At 37.9% G+C, this 16,596-nt stretch overlaps 1 long non-coding RNA gene across 1 annotated transcript in view; it reads left to right on the forward strand.

Annotated features, from left to right (window-relative positions):
• Window positions 1–16,596, forward strand: part of LOC306668280 — a 109,035-nt gene that overhangs the window by 77,247 nt on the left and 15,192 nt on the right. The gene's annotated exons all lie outside the window — the stretch shown is intronic.

A 16,596-nucleotide genomic window follows, 5' to 3' on the forward strand; every position in this document is an offset into this window, starting at 1 on the left:
CATAATGTAGATAATAAGTCTACTACTAAATTGTAACTGTTAATGCAAAATTTGATGATGGTGTCTCGTTGGTACAACTAATATTTAATCACGTTTTTATCATGGTGATACTGCACTTACTTCTTTTTCTGCTCTGAAGATGTCAGCAATCTCTTCTATTCATTAGAATTTTTATGAGTTGGACACTTTGGCTTTAGAATTTCAAGGTTTTGAGGCCACGAATGCCTTAGAGAAAATTATTTGCATTTCTGCAGGCCACAGATGATTCCTAGTTTTTTTGGTCCTTGAGCTGTTTTGTAGAGGTCAAGGGTAAGAGCTTTGAGACTGTCTGAGCCTTCAGCACAGGTCCATTATCTGCGTAACCTTGGACAAATCATTAACCTCACTGTCCCTCAGCTTCTTCATCTATAATTGGGCATAATAATACCTGACCACTAAGAGCCTCAGATAAGAGGTGTGTGAAAGTGACTTGAAAACCCATAAACTGTTGAATAAATTACAGTTGCATCACGATGCTTATTGTCATCGTTATGGTCACCATCTAAGTTAGCCCAGTGTGAAAGCTCAGATGAGTTAGGGTGATCATTTGTTAGATTTGCCTTCCTTTAACAGTTTCCTACCATGATACTTGTTTAAGTGGTGAGCATCCCTAGGACTTTTAAATCTGGATCTTGTTCATAAAAAACTTCTAAGGAACACAGTTGTATAAAAGAAGATACTCCCTGAAAGGAAACAAAAGTTTCTTCTTCATCTTCCAGTGATGAGGCTTTGTCTTATTGATGATCTAATTTCATTCCTCTGGGAAAGTGGGATGGGGCATATTAAGTCTCTTTGATGGAAGAGAAAACTTAGACCCAAGGAAGATAAATTAAAGCGGCATAAATTATAGAAGTATCCTAACAAGTTTGAGGTAAAACATGATGCCTTGTTATTGTGGAGACCCAAATAAAATGCAATGATCTTTGAACAGGAGAAAGGGGTTGAGTTTAAAGAATCACCATGGAAGGGCAATCAGCTGGTGGTGAGAACAGGAACTTAGAGCCACCTCAGAGAGGTGAGGAGGGGGGAGATGTGCTGTGTACTCGGAGCAGTCCCTTTTTGATATCTGGACTCTCCATCTGAGTGCTACATGATGATAAGACTTGATTTCTTTGGGTTACCAGATTATCTAATTGGTTCATATGTGCTGGTCTTAATGTAGGACTGGATAAAGCAAGTGGATTATTTTGTTTAAGTTCTAGACATGATCTTGAAAGGATTGGTGGATCACTTATGGGCCTGAATGCATAGACTTCTCTAAATGAATGAAGATCACATTCAATACAGGTGATAAATGGAGGGGTCAGTTGTTGCTCTGGGCAGCCTGAGGCCATATACATAGATGCTATCCACATGGCTACTGTTGCTCTTCCTGAAGCCCATGGAAGGACATTTCTTCCTCCCACCTCTTCTATGGATAGACTCTGGTTTCTTGGACCACTCAACTTGTTGAAGCCACGGCTACCAGTGTGCGTGTCATACTTTTTCTGAAAATTAGGCAAAGTTCTGGGTCAACGTAGCTGATAGGAACATGAAGTGATAAGCATAAGGTACCTTTGAGTAACTACAGAGACACATCTTTAACCAAATAGTTGTAATACTACTAAAGCTAGATGTAATCTCACTTACCTCTTTAGCGAGAATCCTTTGTTCATTCACAAACTATATGCCTGTACATGTCAGTTCTGGATAGAATAACTCCAACATCCTTTCTTAAGTTCCTCTACTTAGGATAATGGAAAACCTTTTATTCTTTGCTTTGATTAAGGATCCTCTCTTTTCTTCTCTTTCAATGGAGAATGGGAAGCAGTGTTTATGCATCCATTAATTTTGCTCATATCTTGAGAATCTGTATTCTCTCTATAAAGGACCATATGCTTAGAGAGAGAGAGAGGGAGAGAGAAGAGAAGAATAGAGAAGAGAAGAGAAGAGAAGAGAAGAAAAAAGAAAAGAAAAGAAAAGAGAGGAGAGGTGAGGAGAGAGAAAAGAGAGGGGGGAGGGGAGAGAAATTGCTTCAAATTCCTTCTCCAATCAAACTAACTCAGGGGAGGAGTTGTCCTTGTCTTGTTTTGGGAGACCAAACTGATGGATATGGAGAATAAGTTATTTGGTTAATGTGGAGCCTGGAATTAGGAAAATGTGTCCCAGGGCAGAGTGAAAAATGGCTCTACCTAATGGATGGGTACCTCCTTATTGAATTCAGAAAAAACACAAACTTAGTGTTTGTGTTTTCTAATAATAGCTTAGTTTTTGTAATTATAGCCACTAGACATAGCTACACTTAAGTATGTGTCAATTATTATGCTATACACTTATGAATACGTGACAACATATGAGGAACTTTGTCCAAGATCATATAGTATTTGATGAAGCCACTAGAATGTAAGCATTAAGAAATAAAATCTTTATGCCAAAACCAAGAATAGTGCCTGGTTATATAGTAGGTGCTTAACAGATATTCACCAAAGAAAGCTGTGATTGCAATGCAGGTCTCTCATATATATTGACTATTGACATTAATGCAATCTTTACATTGTTCCTGACTGAGGGGCTTTACATATATTAACTGATTACAACTACAAACCAATGACATAGATAATACGGTCAACATTGTGTAGATGAAAAAACCTGAAGCATAGAGAAGCTTAACTTCTCTTGCCTAAGGCCAGGAAGTGATGAAACTGGGCCTTAAACCAAAGTAATCTTGCTAGAAAGACTGTTAGAAAGATTATTAATTAATAATCATTTGTGTGTAAATTTCCCTTACAATTTTCAGATTTAGGTGTAAATAAAATTTTTGTAACCAGGTTGTACACATAAAACAAAATCATTGTAATTTTATGGGGCAGTTTTAAGGAACTTTCAAGGACAAAGTTAGTCTTAGGAGTTAACATTAGAAGTTAACCTAAGATGAAACTGCATCATGTCCTCTAATTCTTTACCACACGATGAGCTGAAACATATCATTTAGGGCTTTTTGTTTTAAATGTTGTTTTTTAATTGGGACATCATAATTGTACCTATTTATAGGGTACAGGTGGAAGTTTCAAAACATGTAATACTAGGTCAAGGATTGTCAAGCCTCGACCTGAGGCTTGCAAGGAGACCCCAGTGGGGCCCAGGGTGTGGCTCTTGCAGACATCTGGCTGCCACTGGGCTCATCCCTCCTCTTTGGAGCCTGGAGGATGTGGGAGTGACTGACTCACTGCTCCTCCATTTTCATTAGCCCCCACCCCAACCCTTGGTAGATGAGGTTAGGAGGGTGGCATTTACTGACAGATGCCTCCTTTATTTTGAAACTCTTAAATATCCTTTTAGATGAAAGGAAGAAGTCAACAAAGTATGCATGTAATATAATTCAATTTAAACAAACTTCAGAAGTTGGCAAAACTAAGCAATATTTAAGGGATACATTTATATATGGTAACACTACAAAGAAACGAGGATTATCATGTACATCAGGATTGTGTTTATATGTGGTTATATAGGTCATTATACACATGTACAATCTATATGTGGCTATTTTACTTTTGTATGTGGTTGAAAAACAAATGTCCATTTAAATTCATGTTGACAATAATAGTGAATTACTATGATACTGAAAGCATTTCCTTTAATATCTGGACCATGATAAGGATGTTCACTCTCACCACTCCTATTCAATAGAGTACTAAGAATTCTAGCCAAAACATTTATGCAAGAGAAGGAAATAAAAGGGATAAAATAGGAAAGGAAGAAATCAAGTTATCACTGTTTGTAGATATGATCATATACCTAAAAGATTCAAAAAGTTCCACAAGAAGACTGCTAGAGCTAATAAACAAATTCAGCAAAGTAGTGGGTTACAAAATCAACATACAAAAATCAATAGTTTTACTATACACCAATAATGAACCTGCTGAGAAATAAATTAGGAAAAGAATCCTATTCACAATAGCCTCAAAAAAAAAACAATAATAATGCCCGATGTGGTGGTGCATGTTTGTAATCCCAGCAGCTCGGGACATTGAGGGAGGAGGATCACAAGTTTGAAGCCAACTTCAGCAACTTAGTGAAGCCCTGAGCAACTTAACAAGATCCCTGTCTCAAAATTTATATATATATATATATATATTTTTTTTTTAATTCACATCATTTGTGTAATCATACATGTACATAGGGTAATAATGTGTGTCTCAGTTCACTATCTTTCCTTCCCTCTACCCCTCCCACCCCATTTCCCTATAAACCAAAGTTCCTCCATTCTTCTCTTACAGTCCCCTGTTTATGTATCATCATCCACTTACCAGAGAAAACATTTGGCCTTTGATTTTTTGGGATTGACTTATTTTACTTAGCATGATATTCTCCAACTCCATCCATTTACCAACCAATGCCATAATTTTATTCTTCTTTATTGCTGAGTAGTATTCCATTGTGTATATATATCACAGTTTCTTTATTCATTCATTATCCATACACCCTGAACGTGCCCAATCTCGTCAGATGCCTCCTTGAAGGAGGAGGGAAGACAGCTTGTTTTACTCCACACAGATGAATGATGTGGGGTGGGTGAGGGGTGCACTTCATTTGTTTCCAGTTTTTCTTTTATTCTTTATTTTTTTTAACTTCAAACTAACAAACTGCTATTTTACTACCTCAGTAGAACCCACTAATGTTCTTTATTTCACCACTGTTTTCCTCTGTCACGCTAAGCCACCCCCCAAATCTCATTAATCACCTATGCTTAAGTGCTTCCTCATTGATATTCTGCCCTACCCGTGCCTCACACAGCCGCCTCTCATTCCCCAGCAATCAGTCCCCATTCAAATCACTCCAGTTCCAGGGATACCCTCACTTCTGTCCTGCCTGCCACCTGTCTTCCGTCTTAATGGTCTTCAGTCATGTTGGCTTCCTTACTATTTCAATTCCCCTTTTATGTCTCGTGGTAGACACAGCTTTGTCAGTGCTGGCCTTTTCTTTATTCAAGATGTTTTAAAGTTTAGATCTGTAGATCAACTGTGACAAAATATGGTCCAAAAACTGAAACTAAGTGATCCACTTTTGAGACTTTAAAACCTAGAAGCGGGGAGTTGATGGAGAAACCCTCAACTTCACTGCAGTTTATTCCTTCCAGTGAGATTATCAGTCCTCCCACTTTGGAGAAAATCTCATCAAAGAAACCAACAACCGAGAGCTGGGCTTCTGGGTAGCCACAACTATGCAGAGCCCTATTCACACGTCTCTTCTTTCCTTCCGTCATGCCAACCCTATTATGCATCAAGTACTAAGGCTGAGTGCTGGGAATACAGAATGAAGAAGTGAAATGGGGTCTCCGTACTTTTGGAGCCTACAGTCTAGTCTAGAAATATGAAATTATGATTAAGGTTGAGATCTACAAAGACAATGCGGTTTATGACAGGTATATTAAGAGGGAACACAATGGGGTGAGAGGGTACCATGAACTTTGTCTGAGGTCAGGAGAGACCCACCTGTGAGAGCAACCTTGCGACTGAGACCTAGGGAAAGAGCACGAGTGACTCAGGTGGAGCCTGGAGGTGGGGAGGCAGCTGGCAACAGGGAAGAGCCTACGGGAAGCCCCTCACCTGGTTCAAAGGCCCCAAAGCCAGTGTGGCTTGAGTACAGTAAACAGAGAGGGTAGGGTAGCAGAATTAGGCTGGAGGAATGGCAGAAGTCAGAGTTTCCAGGATTCTTAGGCACGACGAAAGACTTTGGATGTGGTCCTAAGAGCCATGGGAACATGGGAAGTTTTCAAGCAGAGGAGTAACGTCAGATTTCTTTCTTTCCCCTTCCTCCCTCCTTCCTTCCCCCATCTTTCTCTCTCTCATTCCTTCCTTTTTTCACCACTCTGAGCATCTTTCCATTTTATGATATGTTCAGGTCTATAAAACGGTCAGATATATGCATTTTCAAAGTGTTCATCTACTGTTGTCCTCTATTAGCAGGAAGGGGATTTTATTCCTTTAAAGGGTAAATATTGAGGCAAGTCAGACTTTAGTTAAATAAGACAAATTGGAATTACTAACACCAAATTCACAATAGCCTAATTTAACATTCAGTAGTCATCATCCTGACTTTGAACAAGAGCTCTCACATGCAAAGAAGCCAAAACTTCCTGCTGCAGGCAGGGAAAGGGACTGTTTGTTTGACAAGCCTTCAGCAGTGATCTGCATGTAGAGACTATCACAGAAGGTTGTGATGGCCTGGTCCTGTAGGGACTGAACGAAGCATTCATGTGAGGAAGACAGATTACAGTTAGAACCAGGTGCTCATCTTCCCTAGCAGAGACTCTTCCGATTATGGTAAAGAAGGGGGCTCTCCCTCAATCTAGCCACAGTTTCACTGTAACACCGTGCTTAACCCGAGTCCCTAACTGGGTTTGGAAATCGATTAATGAGTGATGAGCTTATTTTCAAGGTGATAGAGTTTTCAAGACTTCTACCAGTCTTTTAAAAATGAAATGCAAGGTTCAAAGAGAATTGTTTTAATAGTGTTTGTCATGGAAAGCCTGTTAAATGATGTAAGTTCACTTTGGAGAAGCTGCTGTTACTTTCAAGGTACAAAAACTACTAATTCAGACATACTTTCAGACCAGAACATACCCTGCTGGGAGCTCATTGTCTTAGGTCTCTAAACTGACAGAATTACAGACTTAATTATTTGCTTGATCTGATTTTCCAGGAATTTCTGGGCCACTCTGTCTTGGGAACACTGAATGAACTGATCATTGTTCTTAGGTGACTTAAGAACGGGTCTGATGAGCCCCTCAGCATTCCCAGGGCTTCCAGCACAGGGAATAGACTGAGGGGTTATAGAGAAGGTTCAGAAGCTATATCCATGCTATTAAATAGGACACTATTATGGTCTTCCTGCCCTGTGTTCTCATGGTCTCTGAATGTGTCTAAAGTATAGGAACAAATGAAATTAAATAATTTTCTTCTAATAAAATCTTTTATCAATTCCCATATCCTGAGTAAATAATCAGTCAATCCAACATTTACTTGTCTTTTGCTATGTATAGGTGCTGTGAGGAACTGGGGTGAGTTCACAAAATTATAAGATTTTGGCCTCAGGGAAGATAATGGTAAAGTCAAGTGATAATCCAAGACCAGCCAGACAGCATCTCTAAGGAATGGGTTTCTTCAGGGAAGATACAGCTTTCCTGGTCAGGGAAGGCTGCCCAGGGAAGGGAAATTAGAAACAGACCTTGAAGTATAAATAATAGCACAGGAGGATAGAGGGCTGGACAAGTGGATGAAATCAACTATTATGCATAATTGCATGCCCTAAAAGATAATGTGGCTACCTCTCTACAGTAGTAGAAGGTTTAGATGGTCCAATGCATTCTCAGATCTGGAATGACATGAAGTGTTTATGTTACGTATGTTAGTCATTTTTTTCCTTGCTGTGACCAAAATATCTGACAAGAAAACTTGAAGGAGAAAAAGTTTATTTTGGTTCATGGTTTCAGAGGTTTTAGTCCATCGTTGCTTGGCTCCATTACTCTGGGCTAGAGTTGAGGTGGAATATCATGACAGAAGTGTGGGCAGAGGAAAGGTACTCACTTTGTGGTAGCCAGGAAGAAGGGGTAGGGAGAGAAGAAAGAAGTTAGGGACAAAATATATAATCCTCAAGGCATGTCCCCACTGACCCGCATCCTCCACCTGCCTATAGTAACCATTCAGTCCATTCCAAGTAGGATGAGATGATTAAGTTACAGTTTTCATAATCTAAGCATTTGGCCTCTCAACATTCTTACATTAACACAGGAGTTTTGGGGGACACTTCATCTCCAAACAATAACAGTATATATTCTTATTTTCTGAAAATTCATTGAAATATATAGGTAAATTCAAGAGAGACTAAGATTCAGCTCTGAAGACTTGAGAAACCAGCAAAAAAGGGTATTTTTCTTAAACTGACTGCACATGGAAAGCATAAGTCCTAAATCTAAGACATTTTTTATTTGTTCTGATTAGTTATACATGACAGTAGAATACATTCTGACACATCATACATAAATGGAATGTAACTTCTCATTCTTCTGATTGTACATGATGTACAGTTACACAGGTCATGTGATCATATATGCACATAGGGCAAAAATATCTGATTTATTCTACTATCATCCCTACCCCCATATCCTATCCCCTACCTTCTCTCTCCTCTGTCTAGTCCAAAGTACCTCTATTCTCCCTGTCCCTTATTGAGAATTAGCATCCTCATATCAGAGAAAACATTTGGCTTTTGGTTTTGGGGGATTGGCTTATTTCACTTAGCATAATATTCTCTAGTTCCATCCATTTACTGGCAAATGTCATAATTTCATTCTTTTTTAAGGCTGGGTAATATTTCATTGTGTGTATATACCACAATTTGTTTATCCGTTCATCTCTTGAAGGGCATCTAGCTGGTTCCATAGTTTAGCTATTGTAAATTGAGCTGCTATAAACACTGATGTGGCTATGTCACTGTAGTGTACTGATTTGAAGTCCTTTGGGTATAAACTGATACGTAGGATAACTGGGTCAAATGGTGGGTCCATTCCAAGTTTTCTGAGGAATCTCCATACTGTTTTCTATAGTGGTTGCACCAGTTTTTAGTCCCACCAGCAATGTATGAGTGTGCCTTTTCCCCTACACCCTTGCCAACACTTACTGTTGCTCGTGTTTTTGATAATTGCCATTCTGACTGGAGTGAGATGAAATCTTAGAGTTGTTTTGATTTGATCTACCATGTCGGTTTAGAAACTGACTTCCTTAACAAGAGTTCTAAAGCACAAGAAGTAAAGATCAAGTATCAATAAATGGGATGAATTCAAACTAAAAAGACTTCACAGCGAAGAAAACAATAATGTGAAGAGAGAGCCTACAGAGTGGGAGAAAATCTTTAACACACACACCTGTGAGCATTAATCTACAGGACATATAAAGAACTCAAAAAACTTAATACCAAAAAAAAATTAATAAATGGGCTAAGGAACTGAATAGACATTTCACTGAAGAAGAAATACAATTAACGAATATATGAAAAAATGTAAATCATCCCTAGCAATGACAGTCATTCTTATGTCCTATTAACTAGCGTACTTGATTCCCCTCGTTTGTCTTTGGCACATGTGTTCTTTTGTCAAAAACTTTAATGAATCTCACCATCTTCTTCATCTGCTTCTGCTTATGGGCAGTAAGATTAACCAGATCAAACAACTTAGACAGACTTTTAGTTCCTAATCTCATCTGTGCCCAAAACAATCTTCTTATTTGCTTACACTTAGCTTCCTCTTGCATTCTTTATCCATGGTATCCTAGGCAGGACATAAATGGCACACTTCAATGTGAGGTGAGGAGAGTTTTAATGAAAGGACTTCTTTTGCCCGAGGCATGGGTAGAATTAAGGGAAACTAGTGCCAGCTGTAAAGGGCAAGTCGCTCCTCCCTCCAAGCCTGCAGAAGATGGGTAATTCACTAGGACAAGTGGCTTCAAGGGGAAGTCTCTAATGGGAACTATGGCCCTCAGAAGAGGACGTATGCTACTGGCCATTCACAGCAAGGCAGAAAGATGCCCAAGGGAATACAAGTCCCAAACTCTTCTCTCTTTTGGTGATTTAAATCAACCCAAAGTCAAAGAGTTAGGAAATTGGTTGGTTCAATCTGTAACTCTTGGCCTCTTGGGTCATAGAATGAAGTGGAAAAGTATGGAGAAGGAACTGGAAGGACAAAAGGAAAGCACTCTGCACATCTTGCATACCTGCACCCTGGCAGTGGTTCTGAATAGTTACCATTCTTCTCAAACTCCTTACCTCCACTTTAACTTCTCTTAGGAAATGATTCCATTCCATTTTTTTTTTCTCAATGAAAGTAAGATGCATTTCTTTTATCCTTCCTTCTTTACACTCCACTTCCAGATTTTAATTGCTCTCATATTGCTACTTTGCATAACACTCAGGCAAAGAGAAGTTCCTCCTGCCCACACAGAATCTTCCAGCTATGCCCACAACTCAGCACGTCTCTCTGAACTTACCTTTATAGATTATCTTCATTCTTTCCTGTATCCCCAGTTTCTCCTTTTTAGCTTTTTGTCTTTAAGTTTATAAGCTTATTCAACTTTCCCCAAACTAAAAACAAACTTTCTATCTGATGATCTTTTCCCCTCCATTTGCTGCCATATCTGCTTCCTTCTCTTTTCTTTTATTCTGGAATAGGCTGTCCCCATTGACTCTGCTTCTTCACTCCACTTGTGGTCTGGGTTCTGAACCCCTTTTCCTACTTCACTGAATATGATCTTGTTAAAGTCCCTAGTGATCTCCCTGGTGCCAAATCCAGTTTTTTTGTTTCCTGTCATCGACCTTCTCCATCTGAGTAGCATTAAACTTGAAGGCTGAGTAAGAATTAGCCAGGTGAAGGAATTGTTGGATGAGCAAGAGAATGAATGCCTCAAGTAAATTTTACTTAGGGTTTGCATTTCCAGAACCTAGTGCACAGTGAACATAAAACAAATAGCTGTTGAAGGATAAAATGAACAAATAGAAAATATCCAGTGTTTTGATGTGGGATAAGCATATTTTACATGTAAACACTGAAAGAAGTCGTAATACTCTAGCAAAACAACACCAAAATCAATGGATGATCATCAAGGCAGTTCTGGTACAATGTTAAGACATTAACAGTGGAGAAGAAAGTAAAGTAGCACACTATAAAGAAGAAGGCAGACAATTCAGTTTGGAAAAATAATCAGTGATCACAAAAACAATTCATCTTGTGGAAAATATAGGGAAAAAAACCAAACAAACACAATTAACATGGAAAAGTGGACACCTACTGCTGTCCTGGAGGATAATGGTAATATTACAGTGTAATTTATTTTATAATATATGACATACTACAGATCAGTGTGACATGAACTATGGCATAAAATCAATATAGTTGGCATCATCTATTATACTAATTTGAACAGAAAAGGATAATTATGAAGCAATCATGTCTTTCTATATAAAAAACAGATGAACTATAAACTTCTTTCTGCAAAAGAAGTTCCCTTCCCCAAAGTATTCATATCATATTTCCTTTAAATAGAGAATCTAAAATGAAAATTTGGATAAATTTAAAATATAATTCTCCTTGCCCTTTGTGGGTCCTCAGTAGAAAAAAACTGAAAGTTATTATTCTTCAGTATCATTTGATTTGGAGGATACTGCTGAAGGATAGTATAAAATCATTCATTATCAAGATTAGGAGTGAGAATCTGAGTGACAATTAAAAATACTCATCTACAGATTCATAGTTTGCCTCCAAGAGTATCTAGCCTCAGCTGACTCAAAGATAGTGTGTAAGCCATTATACTATAATATATAAATTAAGATCTTTTTATGCCGAGTTTTATGTTGAATTCTTATTCCTCATTACCAGACTCCAATTAGATGTCTTTCTACTATTATTCACTGCAGTTCAACTTTACTTTTGTTAACCTTCTCATGTATTTCTTGAGATATAATTTATTCTCTCCAAATTAATGAAAAGGTTAGAAATTTGTGCTATGACTTCCCCAGTTTCTTCTAGGAGCCTCATAGAACAGAAGGTAGTGAAGTTCTTCCTGGGAAGGTGGTGTTTCTATTATAACTTCTGCTGAAACTTCTCGACCTGTGTGTGGTCTTTCCAAGCCCAGGCCCTCTCAGTCCCACATTCTACAGAATGTTGTACTGGTTAATTCTTCCCTAAGATGATGTCTCTCGGTCCAGAAATTTGAACATGAATGCTTGTATGGGGAAAGAATAAGGGTGACCTGTTCCTAAGTATAATTCCCCTATGGAAGCAAGACTGATGTCATGGTCCTCGAAAATGCTCTTATGTAGGAATTCATGAATTTCAACCAGAAACTTGAAATGGCAGCATGTTCAAATTGTCACAGGCTCAGAAACCATCCAGAAGAGAATAGCAATTCACTCTTTAAAAGAAGGGGATCTGTGGAAGAAGGTCACCTCTACACTGACAAAATTGTTGAGAGAGGTTGGCCTGGTGTGTTGGAGATATCCCTAAAAAGCATGTACTTAAGACTAAAAGGAAAACATAATTAAAGGTTATTGATTCTGAAATGACTGACTCAATCTTGAATCAAAGAATATAAAATTTGAAATCAAAGGTATGAAGAGTGAGGTCCATTGTTTTAGTCAGCTTTTTCACGACTGCTGCTAAAGGACCTGCCAGAACAACTGTAGTACAGGAAAGGTTAATTTAGGGGCTTATGGTTTCAGAGGTCTGAATCCATAGGCAGCAGGCTCCATTACCCGGGGCTCAATGTGGCCTGAACATCATGGCAGGAGTGTGGTGAAGGGAAGCAGCTTGCATCATGATCAGGAAGCAGAGAGAGAGACTCCACTGCCAGATTCAAATACATACCCAAAGCCACACCCCTAATGAACCACTTCCTCCAGCCACACCCTACCACTTCAGTTACCACTCAGTTAATCCCTATCAGGGGATTAATTCACTGACTGGGTTAGGACTCTTGTAACCCAATCATTTCTCCTCTGAACCTTCTTGCATTGTTTCATACATGAGCTTTTGGGGGACATTTTACATCCAAACCATAACAACCATATATTGCCCATACCTTCTTTTTAATATGAAATATTTACATAGTACAGAACAATATAAAGGGTAATATTGCATCCATCCCACTATGTGTGTTTAAGTTTATTTGGATCTTATTAATAAAGTTCATCTTCTTTTCCCATTCTATGAAAGACTAGCATAAGATTTAGATAATGGAATATAGATAATGTACTTTACATTTCAAAAAGCTAGAAGAAAGGAATGTGAATGTTTTCACCATATAGAAATGACAAAGGTGTGCAGAGAGAGATGTGTAACCTGATTAAAACATTATATAATGTACACATTATCAAAATATCATACTGCTCCATTAATATATGCAATTTTTATGTGTCAGTTAAAAATTTAACTAAAAAAAAAAAAAAGAAATAATAGTGGATGATGGTTTCTTAAGAGTTATCTGTAAAATTAACAGACCTAGGGTCTTTTAGGGGAGAAGTAGTAGAGTTTCCCAAGTCAATCTCTTTAATTGCTACTGGCTTAGTTTTGAACTTTTAATGTCAGTTTTGGGAAGTTAAATCTTTTCAGAAAATTTTACATTTCATCTAAGTTTTAAACATAGTGGCACACGTTGTTGATAGTGTTTTCTTATTTATTTTAGAATCTCCATTCTGTAGTTACATTTCTATCATGATTAATGTATGACTTCTTTATTCTTAATTTTTGGATTGGTCTCACCAACAATGTGTAATTTTGTCCACTCAGAAGAAAAACTTTGGATTTGTTGAACATTTTTTATTTCTCAGTTTCCTATTTTATTCATTGTTTTGTTCTGACCCCTATTAGTCAAGCTTATGGTTAAAAGTTGGACTCTGGGATCAGAATGTCTCCATCCCTGTCCCAGCTCTGCACCCATCTGATTTGCATGACCATGAACAAGTTACTTAGCCCCTGTGCTCCAGGTTTTCCATGTGTAAACTGAGAATATAATAGTACTTGATTCATAGGGTGTGAAGATAAGTCAGTTTTCATAATGTTCTGCATGCTTAAAAAAAATCACATAGATTCTACTTGTTGGTTTTGGGTTTCTCTGTAGGTCTTATTGGAACAATTTATTAATTGTTCAATTGGTCCTGACTGGTTGGTCTCGACTGCCAATACCTGGTCTGGACCCTGAACCTACCCTATGCTCTCAGATGACCTGAACACTGTTCCTCACACTCTGCCCCTCCAGTGGCTTTTATAGTTTTCCTATCACTGTAGTATTCCTTGAATTTGCTTTGTGACTTATTAATATTTCCACAATGGATTTATTTTAGCTAATATTTGCTGAGTATATTTTCTTTTACTTTGATTTTTTTTTTTTTTCTTTTTGGTGCTGGGGATTTAACACAATGCCTCATGCATGCTAGGCAGGCATTCTACCACTGGGCTAAACCCCCAGTCACAATTTTCAACTTTTTTGCATCATTATATTTTACTTTGTCTCTTGTAAATATCATATAGTGATTGAAATTTATTTTCTTTTGCTTTTAATGTTCCATTTGAAAATTTCCAACTTTAATATATAGGTTATCATATAGGTAATTGTAATCCATTTACTTTTTTGGTGATTACTGATATATTAGACTATTTTTTACTATTTTATTTCATGTTTTAAAAATTATTATGCTTCCTCCTCCTCCTTTTCCTATCTTCTTTTTCATTGAACCTATTACCTTTATTTTTCTCCTCTTTTCCATTCTGTAGTGTGGATATACATTCCAGTTCTGTTTTTCACTGGTTATTCTTTGAATGGTTAGTATGTATGCTTAATGTAGCAAAATGCCCCTCCCAAAGCCCATATGAATAAACTGACCTTACAATGATTTTAATGTGAAATTCCCTTTTGTTTTTTTCCATATTATTGTTTAAAATTTTAGTTTCACCATGAATTTAATCCCCCAAATTTTAGTCATCATCATTTTTATTTATGGTCAATTCTTATTGAAGTATACTGAAAATGTATCAGCGTCTTTACTCAATGCTGTTTCTTCTGCATGGTGATGTATATTTCAAAGAGGGGCTATAAATAGTAAACTACTCTTAAAACTATTTCAGCTAGTCTGATAGCATTGTGTGTTAGGAATAATTTTCCCTTAGCATTCTGAAAATATTTATGTCTTCTGGCATCTACTGTTACTCAAGCCTTCTGAAGAACCAATTGTCATTTCCTTGTAAGTGTTCTGTCTTTTCTTCTTTGATACATTTTAAGATTTTTCTCCTTAGCTTTGATATTACACAGTTGTGCTGCAATTGTGTCTCGGTGTGAATTTGTTTTAATTTATCTAGCTTAGAGCTCCGTGAGCCATGGCAGTCTGAAGGATGAATATAGGGCCTTACAGTTTGGAGGAAAGAGAACACACTCACATGCATTATAGGTTTATGATATAATTAGCCAAAGATAAAAAATATTTAAAGGAAGCCAGAAACCAGTCCAACCTGTGCCTCCATAGATAAGGCCATCTTGGCCCATTTCTAGTCAGGCTGGTGCTCAATTGATTCCATGCTCACTTGACAACCTTCTTATCCTTTGACTTGTTCTCTTCTAGGGTGACAAGGTACCATAGATGCTGGATTGTCTTGATGGGAGGTCCTTGTAGCACAGACTTGAGACCTACTAACCCTTTAGTGGAGAAGTCTGTCTTGTCCTGGGAAGAAAGACCATGATAGCCTGGGATCCTTGAGGGCTTGGGGCAGCAGTTATTTATCAATGGTGTAGAATGATACCAACATTTAAGGGCCACTTTACTGGTGAGGACTCCCCATGAGCTTACTCCATGCTCTTCTGATGAGCCAGATTTTCTAATGTCCAGTTGTTGGATTGGCATTCTGCACTCGTGCAGGGGAAAGTAGCTTATCAGTATGCCTGCATCTCTAGGAAGACAGGAGGAATTAAGACTTTTTTTCTTCTTCACTCATATGTATTTAATAATGTGGTTTTCGAGGGCCCAGACCAGGATCACTCTGAGTGTGCATGAGGCTGTCTGTGCTAAAACTTCTCTCAGGCTTCTCTAGATATTGACCCTTGCTTCCTGAGCATCTCTGCTCATTTTAAATTAAAAAATAAATTATCCATTCCAACAAATGATCTCACTGATAAGTAGATGATGACACATATAGGGGGTGAGAAGGGGGCAAGAAAGGAGGAGGAGGGACTCTATAGAGGGATAAGAGGGGTGGGAGGAGTGGGGGGGAGGAAAAAAATAACAAAATGAATCAAAAACTATTACTCTAGGTAAATGTATGATTACACAAATGGTATGCCTCTACTTCATGTACAAACAGAGAAACAAAATGTATCCCATTTGTTTACAATAAAAATGAATTAAAAAAATAAAACAGAATAAAAAATTTTTATTTTTATTTTTATTTTTTTGGAGACTTCTTGCTTACCTCTCTGGGCTATGATTTCTTGATTGACACCTGGTTTCAGGGTGACATCTGTGGACTCTTAGAAGGGGAACACTTACAGCTATCTGTGTTTGACAATGCAGCATGACAACCCTTGCTTTCAGCAAGGATGGAGATTAGGATCATTCTGCAGTCTTGAGTCAATGTGGGATTATTTAAAGAAACCTAGTTATTCTATTGTGATACTTTTCTAGGAAGATTTGCTGCAATTCTTTTAGAATGGAAGGATCTTTGTGAAACCATATAGAAGCTGTGCGGTGCCCTTCTGCTCTGTTTGAGCTTGAGCTCATTGGTGTAGATTTCTTGTAATAGCATAGCCACTACTCTTCCTCCTCGAATACATTCTCATTCTTTTCTGCCTTTTTCTCTCTTTTCATCTCTCCTGTTCGGTGAGTGCAACTCTCCACATTACATTGAAAGCCTTTGATGATTTAATTCACAAGAAACAAACCATATCACTGATGCTGCTTTTAAGTCTGCATGTGAACTTGACCAACTGAAGTTCACAGTGAAGCCCCAAGTGCAGCTTGCTGAAATCAATTCAGCGAAAACTCTGC

Source organism: Sciurus vulgaris (genome assembly GCF_902686455.1).
Source record: "Sciurus vulgaris genome assembly, chromosome: 1".
Lineage (NCBI taxonomy): Eukaryota > Metazoa > Chordata > Mammalia > Rodentia > Sciuridae > Sciurus > Sciurus vulgaris.